Here is a 17,930-nt window from a genome sequence, read left to right on the forward strand (position 1 = left end):
AAACAACATGCATCCAACCCTGTTAAACAACATGCATCCAACCCTGTTAAACAACATGCATCTAACCCTGTTAAACAACATGCATCCAACCCTGTTAAACAACATGCATCCAACCCTGTTAAACAACATGCATCCAACCCTGTTAAACAACATGCATCCAACCCTGCTAAACAACATGCATCCAACCCTGTTAAACAACATGCATCCAACCCTGTTAAACAACATGCATCCAACCCTGTTAAACAACATGCATCCAACCCTGTTAAACAACATGCATCCAACCCTGCTAAACAACATGCATCCAACCCTGTTAAACAACATGCATCCAACCCTGTTAAACAACATGCATCCAACCCTGTTAAACAACATGCATCCAACCCTGTTAAAAAACATGCATCCAACCCTGTTAAACAACATGCATCCAACCCTGTTAAACAACATGCATCCAACCCTGTTAAACAACATGCATCCAACCCTGTTAAACAACATGCATCCAACCCTGTTAAACAACATGCATCCAACCCTGTTAAACAACATGCATCCAACCCTGCTAAACAACATGCATCCAACCCTGTTAAACAACATGCATCCAACCCTGTTAAACAACATGCATCCAACCCTGTTAAACAACATGCATCCAACCCTGTTAAACAACATGCATCCAACCCTGTTAAACAACATGCATCCAACCCTGTTAAACAACATGCATCCAACCCTGCTAAACAACATGCATCCAACCCTGTTAAACAACATGCATCCAACCCTGTTAAACAACATGCATCCAACCCTGTTAAACAACATGCATCCAACCCTGTTAAACAACATGCATCCAACCCTGTTAAACAACATGCATCCAACCCTGTTAAACAACATGCATCCAACCCTGTTAAACAACATGCATCCAACTATAGTGCAGACGCAGGGGAGTCCCACCAGCATGTGAGATGGGCCCCCTGGATTTTTAATGGCTGCAACATTGTAGGCTGATACTTTCTAATGGCTGCAACATTGTAGGCTGATACTTTCTAATGGCTGCAACATTGTAGGCTGATACTTTCTAATGGCTGCAACATTGTAGGCTGATACTTTCTAATGGCTGCAACATTGTAGGCTGATACTTTCTAATGGCTGCAACATTGTAGGCTGATACTTTCTAATGGCTGCAACATTGTAGGCTGATACTTTCTAATGGCTGCAACATTGCAGGCTGATACTTTCTAATGGCTGCAACATTGTAGGCTGATACTTTCTAATGGCTGCAACATTGTAGGCTGATACTTTCTAATGGCTGCAACATTGTAGGCTGATACTTTCTAATGGCTGCAACATTGTAGGCTGATACTTTCTAATGGCTGCAACATTGTAGGCTGATACTTTCTAATGGCTGCAACATTGTAGGCTGATACTTTCTAATGGCTGCAACATTGTAGGCTGATACTTTCTAATGGCTGCAACATTGTAGGCTGATACTTTCTAATGGCTGCAACATTGTAGGCTGATACTTTCTAATGGCTGCAACATTGTAGGCTGATACTTTCTAATGGCTGCAACATTGTAGGCTGATACTTTCTAATGGCTGCAACATTGTAGGCTGATACTTTCTAATGGCTGCAACATTGTAGGCTGATCCTTTGTAATGGCTGCAACATTGTAGGCTGATACTTTCTAATGGCTGCAACATTGTAGGCTGATACTTTCTAATGGCTGCAACATTGTAGGCTGATACTTTCTAATGGCTGCAACATTGTAGGCTGATACTTTCTAATGGCTGCAACATTGCAGGCTGATACTTTCTAATGGCTGCAACATTGCAGGCTGATACTTTCTAATGGCTGCAACATTGCAGGCTGATACTTTCTAATGGCTGCAACATTGTAGGCTGATACTTTGTAATGGCCGCAACATTGTAGGCTGATACTTTGTAATGGCCGCAACATTGTAGGCTGATACTTTCTAATGGCTGCAACATTGTAGGCTGATACTTTCTAATGGCTGCAACATTGTAGGCTGATACTTTCTAATGGCTGCAACATTGTAGGCTGATACTTTCTAATGGCTGCAACATTGTAGGCTGATACTTTCTAATGGCTGCAACATTGCAGGCTGATACTTTCTAATGGCTGCAACATTGCAGGCTGATACTTTCTAATGGCTGCAACATTGTAGGCTGATACTTTCTAATGGCTGCAACATTGTAGGCTGATACTTTCTAATGGCTGCAACATTGTAGGCTGATACTTTCTAATGGCTGCAACATTGTAGGCTGATACTTTCTAATGGCTGCAACATTGTAGGCTGATACTTTCTAATGGCTGCAACATTGTAGGCTGATACTTTCTAATGGCTGCAACATTGTAGGCTGATACTTTCTAATGGCTGCAACATTGCAGGCTGATACTTTCTAATGGCTGCAACATTGTAGGCTGATACTTTCTAATGGCTGCAACATTGTAGGCTGATACTTTCTAATGGCTGCAACATTGTAGGCTGATACTTTCTAATGGCTGCAACATTGTAGGCTGATACTTTCTAATGGCTGCAACATTGTAGGCTGATACTTTGTAATGGCTGCAACATTGCAGGCTGATACTTTCTAATGGCTGCAACATTGCAGGCTGATACTTTCTAATGGCTGCAACATTGTAGGCTGATACTTTCTAATGGCTGCAACATTGTAGGCTGATACTTTCTAATGGCTGCAACATTGTAGGCTGATACTTTCTAATGGCTGCAACATTGTAGGCTGATACTTTCTAATGGCTGCAACATTGTAGGCTGAGACTCGCCCACACCCAATGTGTCTGCTGTTGAGTGTCAGGCTTTAGTGGCACGAAAACAGCAGCAAGGACTCTGGTTGTCGGTGAACTGCTTCAAAAGACTGCCGAGACTCCTGCTAAGCATCCTTCTTTTCAGCCATGAACTTCAAGCCAGCTGGCATCATTGGCCTGCTGTTGAAATGCAACACACACTTTGTAGTCTGCAGAGTTGGCATCCGTGTGACACTTTGAAGTGGTTTGGCAGCTCAGCAAGATCCAACCTGGACAATTAACACACCAATGGGAAAAGACACAAACTGGACAACTGCACAATCTACACATCTCTCCAGCTGTGGCGTGCATACATTATGAAATGTGAGAGGACGGCGATATTTCACACCAGGTTACAACTTCTTGAAGAAGAACAAGGACACATCTGTTAGTTCTCCTACAAAGAACTGTTTACACAAGTCTAGAACAGAAGACCACGCATGGTAATGACATTTATAACCACCTTACTATTTATACCTATTTGTGCCACATCACAAGCCAAAATTGTAGATGAATATTGTTGAAATAAGACAAATAACAACCTAAGGCTCAGAACTGTTTCACTTTATGAATGGAGTTTCCACAAATATCTCCCCTTTTCAGACCCATACCACACCATACCAACTTTATTTATAAAGCCCTTTAAAAACAACCACAGTTGAAAAACAAAGGGCTGTACACCACAAAGAAATAAAGGCAAAGGACAGACTAAAAAATAAAATTTAAAACAGAAGTAAAATACACATTAAAAAAGCAAATACAAAATTACCCTAAGAACAATTTTGTTAGATAAAAAGCAGTTAAAAAAGTTAAAAGCTAAAAACAGTTTAAAGTCTCATGCTGGGTTAAAAGCCAATGAATAAAAATGGGTTTTAAGAAGGGTCTTAAAAATAGCCAAAGAAGGGGCCTGTCTCACATGAAGTGGAAGATCATTCCAGAGTTTGGGGCCCGCAACAGAGAAGGCTCTGTCCCCCCTGAGCTTACGCTTGGATTTGGGTACCCCCAGGATCAGCTGATCAGCTGACCTGAGGGACCGGGTGGGGGCATAGAGGTGGAGCAGCTCAGAGAGGTAAGGTGGGGCAAGACCATGTAAGGATTTAAAAACAAGTAAGATAATTTTAAAATGGACTCTAAAAGACACAGTGGAGGGAGGCTAAAACAGGAGTAATGTGCTCTCTTTTTCTTGTGTTTGTTCAAAGTCGGGCAGCTGCATTTTGGACCAGCTGCAGACGTGAGAGGGAGGACTGACTAATTCCAAAATATAAAGCGTTACAGTAATCCAGCCGAGATGTAATAAAGGCATGGATTACTGTCTCAAACTGTTGCCTAGAAAGAAGGTTTTTAACCTTAGCCAGCTGACGTCAATAAAAAAGCTGACTTTCACCACTGTGCCAATCTGACGCTCCAATTTAAAATCACTGTCAATACGAAAACCCAGGTTGGTGATCATGGGCTTAACGTACAAAGCCAAGGGGCCAAAGTCAACAGACATGATCTTGGTTATTGAACAGCACGTAACAATCTCGCCCGTATGCCCGCCTAACATTGCGCAGAAAGGAGTGCCCAAACAATGCCTTGATGACTTACTGTTTAAGAGTTTGACTGCAAAATAAGCCACTGTGAGGCCAACACAAGTTTGATAAAGTAGGTGAAGAACTTATAGCAAAGTACAAAGGTGGCATCCACGTGGTTTCCCCTCTCCCGTCCTCCCCTGCTCATCGCCAGCAAGTCTTCAATAAAGAAAAAGGTGATGTTAACTGTCAATTTATCCATTTCATTTCTCTTTATATTTACTTGGCATTATGTTCTGCAGCAGATTAATTGTATATACAGTACATTTTTTATTCGGGTTTCATATGATTTGCTTTCATTTCCACCAACACAAATATTTGATAGGATCATTCAATTTACAGTTGAAAAATGATAACCTCTTCCTGTATACAACAGTTTTCACCAGTTTAGACAGCAAACTAGTTGGGAGTGAAAGTAGTTGGCAGCTGCTCATGAGTGAAATTCATTATCTCAACATTACTTTAAAGTAAGATAAGGGTGGAAGTAGGGTTGTACGGTATTAGTATAGTACCGCGATACTAATGAATCATTTTCGGTACGATACCGCCTCTGAAACGTACCGGTCCTTCGCCCCCGAGCCCGCTTCAAAGTCATGTGGTGACATTGCTGGTTTTACGAGCAGAGGATTGTGTTCGGTAGCACACACACAGAGTACTTACAAGCAGACACAGTGTTTAGACAGAAAAGGGAGAATGGACGCATTTTGGTGTAAAAAGTAAAGATAAAGGTGAAGTTATAACACTGAAACACCCTCAGGAAGAGCTGCTTTAACACATGGCTATCTAGCTAGCGGCTAACGTCCATCCACAGTGTTTTAGCTACTTCTAAATCACTAATCCTGGCCTCCATAGCCACAAATAAAGTATGTTTCTTACAAGTACCATTATCACTGCAGGACAGGGAATAGCTAAACATGCTTCACTACACACCGTAGCTCACCGGCGTTACAATGTAAACAAACGCCATTGGTGGATCCACACCTAACATCCACTGTAATGATACCAAGTACAGGGATGCATCTAGTCGATACTACTATGATTACGTCGATATTTTTTGGCATCACAACATCTTCTTTCATTTTTTTTTAAATTCATATAATGTTTATAAACTCAGGAAATATGTCCCTGGACTAGGGCTGCAACAACTAATCGTTTAAATCGATTAAAATCGATTATAAAAAAAGTTGGCGATTAATTTAGTCATCGATTCGTTGGATCTATGCTATGCGCATGCGCGGAGGCTACTTTTAAAAAAAACATTTTTTTTTATAAACCTTTAATTATAAACTGCAACATTTACAAAACAGCTGAGAAACAATAATCAAAATAAGTATGGTGCCACTATGCTGTTATTTTTCTCAATAAAATACCGGAAAGGATAGACATTTAGTTTGTCTCTTTTATCTGATTATTAATCGATTAATCAAAGTAATAATCAACAGATTAATCAATTATCAAATTAGCTGTTAGTTGCAGCCCTACCCTGGACACATGAGGACTTTGAATATGACCAATGTATGATCCTGTAACTACTTGGTATCGGATTGATACCCACATTTGTGGTATCATCCAAAACTAATGTCAAGTATCAAAGAAGAGAAGAATAAGTGATTATAACATTTTAACTGAAGTGTAGATAGAACATGTTAAAAGAGAAAGTAAGCAGATATGAACAAGTAGATTAGCCTGTCACCATGGATCTCTTTTTAACAATGAACGTCATAAATAAACCCACATTTCAACAGCCCGATCCTGTGTTTTCATGTTTAGGGGACATGCTGTGATGAAATTAAAAAATACAAATAATGATGTCATGCTCAGACGCTTGTGAAAATGTATTTTCTTGGTTTAATTTCAGATACATTTTGAACATAAATATATATATGTTAACTATAGCCAATATCATACCATACCATCATCAAAGGCGTTTAACACTACAAAGTAAGCAAAAGAAAAATGATCAGTTTCAAATTGGGGACCAGGAACAGGAACTCATTACCTTGAAAGCCTAACATCACTACACACTAGTTATGGGAAACGTCATTCTTTAGAATCACTTGAGTTTTAATGAGTGATGCAAATAAGGTACGTCATTCACGCTTCACAGAGAGCATGCGCACAAACTCACATTAGGGCTGCACAATTTGGAGAAATTTGGAATTGACATTTTTCTCTCCAAAATCGTGATTCGATTTGAGATTTTTATATTTTATCCATTTATATGCATAAACATTTGAAAAATAGGAAGACATGTTACTTTCAAGGTGCCACTTATTAGAATATTATGAAATAATTGACTTTCAAAAATATTTGACTTCATGCAGACAGACTCACAGCTTTTGTCTATATCATGCTCTTAAGCTGTAGAACAAAGTGTTTATAATGTAATGTCATCATAATATAAAATAACCATAATCCAAGTAACCATTTCAACACTTGAATTTTTCATTACTGTAAAATTGTTTACCATTGTACTGCGATTGGAAGGCAAATAACTTATTTATCCTAAGAAAAAAATGCAAACAAAAATACCAAATGGACTCTTGTCTCTTTAGGCAAACATTTACTTTAAATAAATATTGAAATCAAAAACTACTTTTGTATTTTGTTGCCATCACTTGATCACGGTTGGTACGTGTTGATAGGCTCTACTGCCTAAAGGGTTGGACATGAAAAATCCCCACAAAGGACATTTGGCCTGGACACCTCCTCATTTGTTCTTTCTTTGCGGAGTTTGAGGCGAGAATAGGGAGGCCATGTCTGTGAGTCCGTGTGGGTAAGCCAACAGTCTTGCTCTCCGCCCACCAAGACAAAGATTGTGAATGAGTGCAAAGAGAGCTCACTGTGTTCAGGTAATTCTACTGTTAAATAAAGGCGCTGAGAGCGATGCGGAGTGTGAGAGCTTTCTCTTTCTCCCTGTTTGAAGCGGGAGACTAAGAAAACTATTTATCAAAGTATTTGACTTTATTTTCATGAATTGTTCAATTGATGGACTTATTGACTAATGGCCCAGGCCGAGTCACCATTACAACTATTGCCAAAGAGAAAGTGGTGGTAGTTATTAGCGTAGTGCAAACCTGTAAAGACGTTTGAAAGGCCAGGAGGCACATCTGTCACTCAAATGCCAGTGATATCTGTCACTCAAATGCCAGTGATATCTGTCACTCAAATGCCAGTGATATCTGTCACTCAAATGCCAGTGATATCTGTCACTCAAATGCCAGTGATATCTGTCACTCAAATGCCAGTGATATATGTCACTCGAATGCCAGTGATATCTGTCACTCAAATGCCAGTGATATCTGTCACTCAAATGCCAGTGATATATGTCACTCAAATGCCAGTGATATCTGTCACTCAAATGCCAGTGATATCTGTCACTCAAATGCCAGTGATATCTGTCACTCAAATGCCAGTGATATCTCTCACTCAAATGCCAGTGATATCTGTCACTCAAATGCCAGTGATATCTGTCACTCAAATGCCAGTGAGATCTGTCACTCAAATGCCAGTGATATCTGTCACTCAAATGCCAGTGATATATGTCACTCAAATGCCAGTGATATCTGTCACTCAAATGCCAGTGATATCTGTCACTCAAATGCCAGTGATATCTGTCACTCAAATGCCAGTGATGGTGCAGGAAAAAAACAACTCTTGCTGTTATTTATCACACAAAGGGCATTTTATGACTTTTCTTAATTTAAAAACATGCTATAGTATGTTTTTATTGTCATAATTTTATTGCATGATTTTTGTATCCCTTTAATTTAGGTAGCCAGGGACTGCAGATGGAAATGAGCTATTTAGCTATAATCTGGTACACAACATATCTGTCTTTGAACTTAATGTTTCTGTGCATTGTCCCTTCAAATAAAGACTAAACTAAACTAAATAAAAACCCTGATGTGGATTAATGGTGCAGCCCTATCACACATGCACAACAAACTCCTGAACATGAAACTGTAATCTTCATAAGTTAGTGAAACTAAAGTGACTCAGTAAAATTGGGTTTTGTCCCGTAGCAGAGTGTCAGTGAAATTGGAGTCTTCATCGATCACCCGTGAGCAGGGCTGGGAGCTATTGCCAGTTGTAGCAGTACACTTTAGAAAGAAAGAAATATATTTCATAAACCCATATTTTTAGATGCTGCATTACGGTCGTTTGCTCTTCTCTGCGCCTACAACAAGTTGTTCAGAAGGATATGGCGGCTTAGGTGTCGAGAGATGCAATGCTTTGCTCACCGACTGCATTTGGCCACTGCAGCTTTATTGACACCAATTTGCATGAGAACCTAAATCTCTCCTTGTAGCGACTTTATCACTAATCTCATTGTGTATGTTGTTTACTTCTGTTAGCACAGTAGCTAGCGAGAGCTCCTCCCTGCTGCTAGGTGAGTCAAATGTTTAGCTTGAAAATACCTTTCCCAAAAGCCGGGTGGAGCAACCTAGTGTAGCAGCTGGGTGGCTGGACAGTAGTGACAAACTAGTGTACTAGTGTAGCAGCTGGGTGGCTGGACAGTAGTGACAAACTAGTGTACTAGTGTAGCAGCTGGGTGGCTGGACAGTAGTGACAAACTAGTGTACTAGTGTAGCAGCTGGGTGGCTGGAGAGTAGTGACAAACTAGTGTACTAGTGTAGCAGCTGGGTGGCTGGACAGTAGTGATAAACTAGTGTACTAGTGTAGCAGCTGGGTGGCTGGACAGTAGTGACAAACTAGTGTACTAGTGTAGCAGCTGGGTGGCTGGACAGTAGTGACAAACTAGTGTACTAGTGTAGCAGCTGGGTGGCTGGACAGTAGTGACAAACTAGTGTACTAGTGTAGCAGCTGGGTGGCTGGACAGTAGTGACAAACTAGTGTACTAGTGTAGCAGCTGGGTGGCTGGACAGTAGTGACAAACTAGTGTACTAGTGTAGCAGCTGGGTGGCTGGACAGTAGTGACAAACTAGTGTACTAGTGTAGCAGCTGGGTGGCTGGAGAGTAGTGACAAACTAGTGTACTAGTGTAGCAGCTGGGTGGCTGGACAGTAGTGATAAACTAGTGTACTAGTGTAGCAGCTGGGTGGCTGGACAGTAGTGACAAACTAGTGTACTAGTGTAGCAGCTGGGTGGCTGGACAGTAGTGACAAACTAGTGTACTAGTGTAGCAGCTGGGTGGCTGGACAGTAGTGATAAACTAGTGTACTAGTGTAGCAGCTGGGTGGCTGGACAGTAGTGACAAACTAGTGTACTAGTGTAGCAGCTGGGTGGCTGGACAGTAGTGACAAACTAGTGTACTAGTGTAGCAGCTGGGTGGCTGGACAGTAGTGACAAACTAGTGTACTAGTGTAGCAGCTGGGTGGCTGGACAGTAGTGACAAACTAGTGTACTAGTGTAGCAGCTGGGTGGCTGGACAGTAGTGACAAACTAGTGTACTAGTGTAGCAGCTGGGTGGCTGGAGAGTAGTGACAAACTAGTGTACTAGTGTAGCAGCTGGGTGGCTGGACAGTAGTGACAAACTAGTGTACTAGTGTAGCAGCTGGGTGGCTGGACAGTAGTGACAAACTAGTGTACTAGTGTAGCAGCTGGGTGGCTGGACAGTAGTGACAAACTAGTGTACTAGTGTAGCAGCTGGGTGGCTGGACAGTAGTGACAAACTAGTGTACTAGTGTAGCAGCTGGGTGGCTGGACAGTAGTGACAAACTAGTGTACTAGTGTAGCAGCTGGGTGGCTGGACAGTAGTGACAAACTAGTGTACTAGTGTAGCAGCTGGGTGGCTGGACAGTAGTGACAAACTAGTGTACTAGTGTAGCAGCTGGGTGGCTGGACAGTAGTGACAAACTAGTGTACTAGTGTAGCAGCTGGGTGGCTGGACAGTAGTGACAAACTAGTGTACTAGTGTAGCAGCTGGGTGGCTGGACAGTAGTGACAAACTAGTGTACTAGTGTAGCAGCTGGGTGGCTGGACAGTAGTGACAAACTAGTGTACTAGTGTAGCAGCTGGGTGGCTGGACAGTAGTGACAAACTAGTGTACTAGTGTAGCAGCTGGGTGGCTGGACAGTAGTGACAAACTAGTGTACTAGTGTAGCAGCTGGGTGGCTGGACAGTAGTGACAAACTAGTGTACTAGTGTAGCAGCTGGGTGGCTGGACAGTAGTGACAAACTAGTGTACTAGTGTAGCAGCTGGGTGGCTGGAGAGTAGTGACAAACTAGTGTACTAGTGTAGCAGCTGGGTGGCTGGACAGTAGTGACAAACTAGTGTACTAGTGTAGCAGCTGGGTGGCTGGACAGTAGTGACAAACTAGTGTACTAGTGTAGCAGCTGGGTGGCTGGACAGTAGTGACAAACTAGTGTACTAGTGTAGCAGCTGGGTGGCTGGACAGTAGTGACAAACTAGTGTACTAGTGTAGCAGCTGGGTGGCTGGAGAGTAGTGACAAACTAGTGTACTAGTGTAGCAGCTGGGTGGCTGGACAGTAGTGACAAACTAGTGTACTAGTGTAGCAGCTGGGTGGCTGGACAGTAGTGACAAACTAGTGTACTAGTGTAGCAGCTGGGTGGCTGGACAGTAGTGACAAACTAGTGTACTAGTGTAGCAGCTGGGTGGCTGGACAGTAGTGACAAACTAGTGTACTAGTGTAGCAGCTGGGTGGCTGGACAGTAGTGACAAACTAGTGTACTAGTGTAGCAGCTGGGTAGCTGGACAGTAGTGACAAACTCAACACCTCAGTGAGCGAGTAGAAAATCTATCCCTGCCAGAAGCTTGAGGCTATAAACCTAAATTTAATGATCAAATCTTTGCTTTTTCCCTTAATGCCCTTCTGTGTCCAGGGACTTACTTCCGTGTTTGTAAATATTAACAAAAACGAGGAACTAAACTTCTTTCCGCTCTGCGCTGCGGCGGCGTCTTTTATTCTGCTTGATTTGACACAGCTGACTAATTAACGGGCTCGCGCACTGGCAGATGAGACGGGAGCGCGCCCCGCTATACCTGCGTGTGAACCTAAGTAGATTGGCCCAACTAATGTTGAATGATATACCTTACCTGAATAGGGGTGAGGATGTGCTCTACCAAGTGCTCTACAATAAAATACCATTTTATTAAGTGGGCTCTGGCAGGTTGCCGGGCTGTCGCGGCTGCAAGCTCGCCCATCAGCTGATGAGACAGCTGTTCGCTGCTACACTTATTTTATTTTTTTTCCATTTTATAATTAGCCTATTGAGTCTGACTGCCGAGAAATATGATGAACATTTCCAAACACTTCACCCAAAATTCAAGCATTTTTCAAACCTTGAAAACACAACATTAAAATCCAAGCATTTCCCAGGTTTTAAGCACCCTTATGAACCCTGGTCTTCTTACTCCACTTGTGCAGGGTCAGCAGAACCACAAATAGCACAAGACGCTCAGCCAGGAAACGCTCGCTACTCTGCCATCTGATTTGTATTTTTAACATCACAACACCTTCACACACTGAGTAACCACCAACAAGATAGCATCTAATCTCAGGTCATGACTTAGAAGATGCTAGCATTCTGTGAATTTGTTAGGCACTCGGACTTATTTCCTTGTTGACCCATTCAACTCACTTTGTCAAACATTTCAGGTCCTGTGACAAACTGACATTAAACCCAGCAGACACGTGTGGATTAGCCAAACTCAAAGAAAAAGTGGCCACAAAAGGATGTCAAAGGTTGTGCTGCACAGGTATAAAAAGAAAACATTTGCAGGAAACCAAAACTGTTCATGAATATTTAATAACAATCATGCTCCAAATTACCCTCAGTCTAATGTATTTCTTTGGGTTTTACTGTATTTTATTTAACAGAGAATAACTTTTCTTTTATTATTTGATCATGATGTCAAATGAATCGATTTCTTCAACCGATTTGTGAATAACTAAGCAAGCTTTACAAAGTGACAATATCGCCATACTGTTCCATGCACATCTATTACGTCATCTACTGTTATTTCTGCTTCTACTCTGCCACTTCAATCTATCATGAAGCCTACTTTGAAATATGATCTTTACACGGTTTTATTGTCATGGCAACGTAAAGACAAGACAAATGCAATTGTGATGCTCTGTGTCTTGGACTCACGCTGAATTGACAATAAAAGATGTTGTGATTTCTTTCTACATGGAAAGACTTCCTTGTGGTCTACAGGACATGTCATGGTGGTTCTTTGGTCCAAATGTTGCATGGATGATGTTTTACAGACTTGGTCAAAATGTTGCATGGATGATGTTTTACAGACTTGGTCAAAATGTTGCATGGATGATGTTTTACAGACTTGGTCAAAATGTTGCATGGATGATGTTTTACAGACTTGGTCAAAATGTTGCATGGATGATGTTTTACAGACTTGGTCAAAATGTTGCATGGATGATGTTTTACAGACTTGGTCAAAATGTTGCATGGATGATGTTTTACAGACTTGGTCCAAATGTTGCATGGATGATGTTTTACAGACTTGGTCAAAATGTTGCATGGATGATGTTTTACAGACTTGGTCCAAATGTTGCATGGATGATGTTTTACAGACTTGGTCAAAATGTTGCATGGATGATGTTTTACAGACTTGGTCAAAATGTTGCATGGATGATGTTTTACAGACTTGGTCAAAATGTTGCATGGATGATGTTTTACAGACTTGGTCAAAATGTTGCATGGATGATGTTTTACAGACTTGGTCAAAATGTTGCATGGATGATGTTTTACAGACTTGGTCCAAATGTTGCATGGATGATGTTTTACAGACTTGGTCAAAATGTTGCATGGATGATGTTTTACAGACTTGGTCCAAATGTTGCATGGATGATGTTTTACAGACTTGGTCAAAATGTTGCATGGATGATGTTTTACAGACTTGGTCCAAATGTTGCATGGATGATGTTTTACAGACTTGGTCAAAATGTTGCATGGATGATGTTTTACAGACTTGGTCAAAATGTTGCATGGATGATGTTTTACAGACTTGGTCAAAATGTTGCATGGATGATGTTTTACAGACTTGGTCAAAATGTTGCATGGATGATGTTTTACAGACTTGGTCAAAATGTTGCATGGATGATGTTTTACAGACTTGGTCCAAATGTTGCATGGATGATGTTTTACAGACTTGGTCAAAATGTTGCATGGATGATGTTTTACAGACTTGGTCAAAATGTTGCATGGATGATGTTTTACAGACTTGGTCAAAATGTTGCATGGATGATGTTTTACAGACTTGGTCCAAATGTTGCATGGATGATGTTTTACAGACTTGGTCAAAATGTTGCATGGATGATGTTTTACAGACTTGGTCAAAATGTTGCATGGATGATGTTTTACAGACTTGGTCAAAATGTTGCATGGATGATGTTTTACAGACTTGGTCAAAATGTTGCATGGATGATGTTTTACAGACTTGGTCAAAATGTTGCATGGATGATGTTTTACAGACTATCTTCAAGTTGCTTTCTGAACCATCTCTTCAGGTAGCGCCGTTTTGTGGGCGCTCTTATTTACGCTCCTCCTATTTTACTCCTCGTCAGCCATGTTGTAGTTTTTAGGGAGTCTACTGACAGATACAAGTTAGAACTATGCGCTAGAAAGGGCAATAGCAGAGGATGCATGTGCATGTATGAGCCAGTCTGCCCCACAACACTGCTTTAGACAATGTCCACTTGCTAGATCACACTTTAGACAATGTCCACTTGCTAGATCACACTTTAGACAATGACCACTTGCTAGATCACACTTTAGACAATGACCACTTGCTAGATCACACTTTAGACAATGTCCACTTGCTAGATCACACTTTAGACAATGTCCACTTGCTAGATCACACTTTAGACAATGTCCACTTGCTAGATCACACTTTAGACAATGACCACTTGCTAGATCACACTTTAGACAATGACCACTTGCTAGATCACACTTTAGACAATGTCCACTTGCTAGATCACACTTTAGACAATGTCCACTTGCTAGATCACACTTTAGACAATGACCACTTGCTAGATCACACTTTAGACAATGTCCACTTGCTAGATCACACTTTAGACAATGTCCACTTGCTAGATCACACTTTAGATCACATTTAGACAATGTCCACTTGCTAGATCACACTTTAGATCACACTTTAGACAATGTCCACTTGCTAGATCACACTTTAGACAATGTCCACTTGCTAGATCACACTTTAGACAATGTCCACTTGCTAGATCACACTTTAGATCACATTTAGACAATGTCCACTTGCTAGATCACACTTTAGATCACATTTAGACAATGTCCACTTGCTAGATCACACTTTAGATCACATTTAGACAATGTCCACTTGCTAGATCACACTTTAGACAATGTCCACTTGCTAGATCACACTTTAGATCACATTTAGACAATGTCCACTTGCTAGATCACACTTTAGATCACATTTAGACAATGTCCACTTGCTAGATCACACTTTAGATCACACTTTAGACAATGTCCACTTGCTAGATCACACTTTAGATCACACTTTAGACAATGTCCACTTGCTAGATCACACTTTAGATCACATTTAGACAATGTCCACTTGCTAGATCACACTTTAGATCACATTTAGACAATGTCCACTTGCTAGATCACACTTTAGATCACACTTTAGACAATGTCCACTTGCTAGATCACACTTTAGATCACACTTTAGACAATGTCCACTTGCTAGATCACACTTTAGATCACATTTAGACAATGTCCACTTGCTAGATCACACTTTAGATCACATTTAGACAATGTCCACTTGCTAGATCACACTTTAGATCACATTTAGACAATGTCCACTTGCTAGATCACACTTTAGATCACACTTTAGACAATGTCCACTTGCTAGATCACACTTTAGATCACATTTAGACAATGTCCACTTGCTAGATCACACTTTAGATCACATTTAGACAATGTCCACTTGCTAGATCACACTTTAGATCACATTTAGACAATGTCCACTTGCTAGATCACACTTTAGATCACATTTAGACAATGTCCACTTGCTAGATCACACTTTAGACAATGTCCACTTGCTAGATCACACTTTAGACAATGTCCACTTGCTAGATCACACTTTAGATCACATTTAGACAATGTCCACTTGCTAGATCACACTTTAGATCACATTTAGACAATGTCCACTTGCTAGATCACACTTTAGACAATGTCCACTTGCTAGATCACACTTTAGACAATGTCCACTTGCTAGATCACACTTTAGACAATGACCACTTGCTAGATCACACTTTAGACAATGACCACTTGCTAGATCACACTTTAGACAATGTCCACTTGCTAGATCACACTTTAGACAATGTCCACTTGCTAGATCACACTTTAGACAATGTCCACTTGCTAGATCACACTTTAGACAATGACCACTTGCTAGATCACACTTTAGACAATGACCACTTGCTAGATCACACTTTAGACAATGTCCACTTGCTAGATCACACTTTAGACAATGTCCACTTGCTAGATCACACTTTAGACAATGACCACTTGCTAGATCACACTTTAGACAATGTCCACTTGCTAGATCACACTTTAGACAATGTCCACTTGCTAGATCACACTTTAGATCACATTTAGACAATGTCCACTTGCTAGATCACACTTTAGATCACACTTTAGACAATGTCCACTTGCTAGATCACACTTTAGACAATGTCCACTTGCTAGATCACACTTTAGACAATGTCCACTTGCTAGATCACACTTTAGATCACATTTAGACAATGTCCACTTGCTAGATCACACTTTAGATCACATTTAGACAATGTCCACTTGCTAGATCACACTTTAGATCACATTTAGACAATGTCCACTTGCTAGATCACACTTTAGACAATGTCCACTTGCTAGATCACACTTTAGATCACATTTAGACAATGTCCACTTGCTAGATCACACTTTAGACAATGTCCACTTGCTAGATCACACTTTAGATCACATTTAGACAATGTCCACTTGCTAGATCACACTTTAGATCACACTTTAGACAATGTCCACTTGCTAGATCACACTTTAGATCACACTTTAGACAATGTCCACTTGCTAGATCACTCTTTAGATCACATTTAGACAATGTCCACTTGCTAGATCACACTTTAGATCACATTTAGACAATGTCCACTTGCTAGATCACACTTTAGATCACACTTTAGACAATGTCCACTTGCTAGATCACACTTTAGATCACATTTAGACAATGTCCACTTGCTAGATCACACTTTAGATCACATTTAGACAATGTCCACTTGCTAGATCACACTTTAGATCACATTTAGACAATGTCCACTTGCTAGATCACACTTTAGATCACATTTAGACAATGTCCACTTGCTAGATCACACTTTAGACAATGTCCACTTGCTAGATCACACTTTAGACAATGTCCACTTGCTAGATCACACTTTAGATCACATTTAGACAATGTCCACTTGCTAGATCACACTTTAGATCACATTTAGACAATGTCCACTTGCTAGATCACACTTTAGACAATGTCCACTTGCTAGATCACACTTTAGACAATGTCCACTTGCTAGATCACACTTTAGATCACATTTAGACAATGTCCACTTGCTAGATCACACTTTAGACAATGTCCACTTGCTAGATCACACTTTAGACAATGTCCACTTGCTAGATCACACTTTAGATCACATTTAGACAATGTCCACTTGCTAGATCACACTTTAGACAATGTCCACTTGCTAGATCACACTTTAGATCACATTTAGACAATGTCCACTTGCTAGATCACACTTTAGATCACATTTAGACAATGTCCACTTGCTAGATCACACTTTAGATCACATTTAGACAATGTCCACTTGCTAGATCACATTTAGCTCGCACAAGAGGTCGAGCGAGAAGTTCCCCGCTTGGCGCTAAATGGAATCCCCCAAACAAAGACGGCATGTTGTCGTCATGTTGAGCCCTCAGTGATGTTTAGCGACACAACAAGACGCCATTGTGAAATAGACTTGACGTAGTAGCGCCACACGTGCATCTTGTCATTCATTTGGCCGGCTATCCTGGGAGTCAAACGGAGACTTTTTCCCGCAAAGGAGAACACGTTCCGGGTCGATCTATCTCGTGTAATATATCTAGGGTGAAATGTTGGTGGAATATGAAGATATAGAAGGAGCCTTACCTTCTCATTGGAGCGCGTGGTCTGCTGTGTTGTCTGTCACACTTGTAGTAATGCTGCTGCGTTCAGGCTCCCCTCGGTGTGTTCTGTGTTGTCTGTCACACTTGTAGTAATGCTGCTGCGTTCAGGTTCCCCTCGGTGTGTTCTGTGTTGTCTGTCACACTTGTAGTAATGCTGCTGCGTTCAGGCTCCCCTCGGTGTGTTCTGTGTTGTCTGTCACACTTGTAGTAATGCTGCTGCGTTCAGGTTCCCCTCGGTGTGTTCTGTGTTGTCTGTCACACTTGTAGTAATGCTGCTGCGTTCAGGATCCCCTCGGTGTGTTCTGTGTTGTCTGTCACACTTGTAGTAATGCTGCTGCGTTCAGGTTCCCCTCGGTGTGTTCTGTGTTGTCTGTCACAC

General features: G+C 41.1%; 1 protein-coding gene across 1 annotated transcript in view; it reads right to left on the minus strand.

Annotated features, from left to right (window-relative positions):
* The window catches only part of LOC133657831 (equilibrative nucleoside transporter 1-like), a 114,062-nt gene extending 96,384 nt beyond the window's left edge, over positions 1–17,678 (minus strand). The window contains exon 1 of the mRNA XM_062059613.1: positions 17,535–17,678. The gene's annotated coding sequence lies outside the window, so the exon portion shown is untranslated. The remainder of the gene's footprint in view (positions 1–17,534) is intronic.
* Positions 17,679–17,930: the final 252 nt, after the last annotated feature.

This window comes from Entelurus aequoreus, linkage group LG09, assembly GCF_033978785.1.
Source record: "Entelurus aequoreus isolate RoL-2023_Sb linkage group LG09, RoL_Eaeq_v1.1, whole genome shotgun sequence".
Taxonomy (NCBI): Eukaryota; Metazoa; Chordata; class Actinopteri; order Syngnathiformes; family Syngnathidae; genus Entelurus; species Entelurus aequoreus.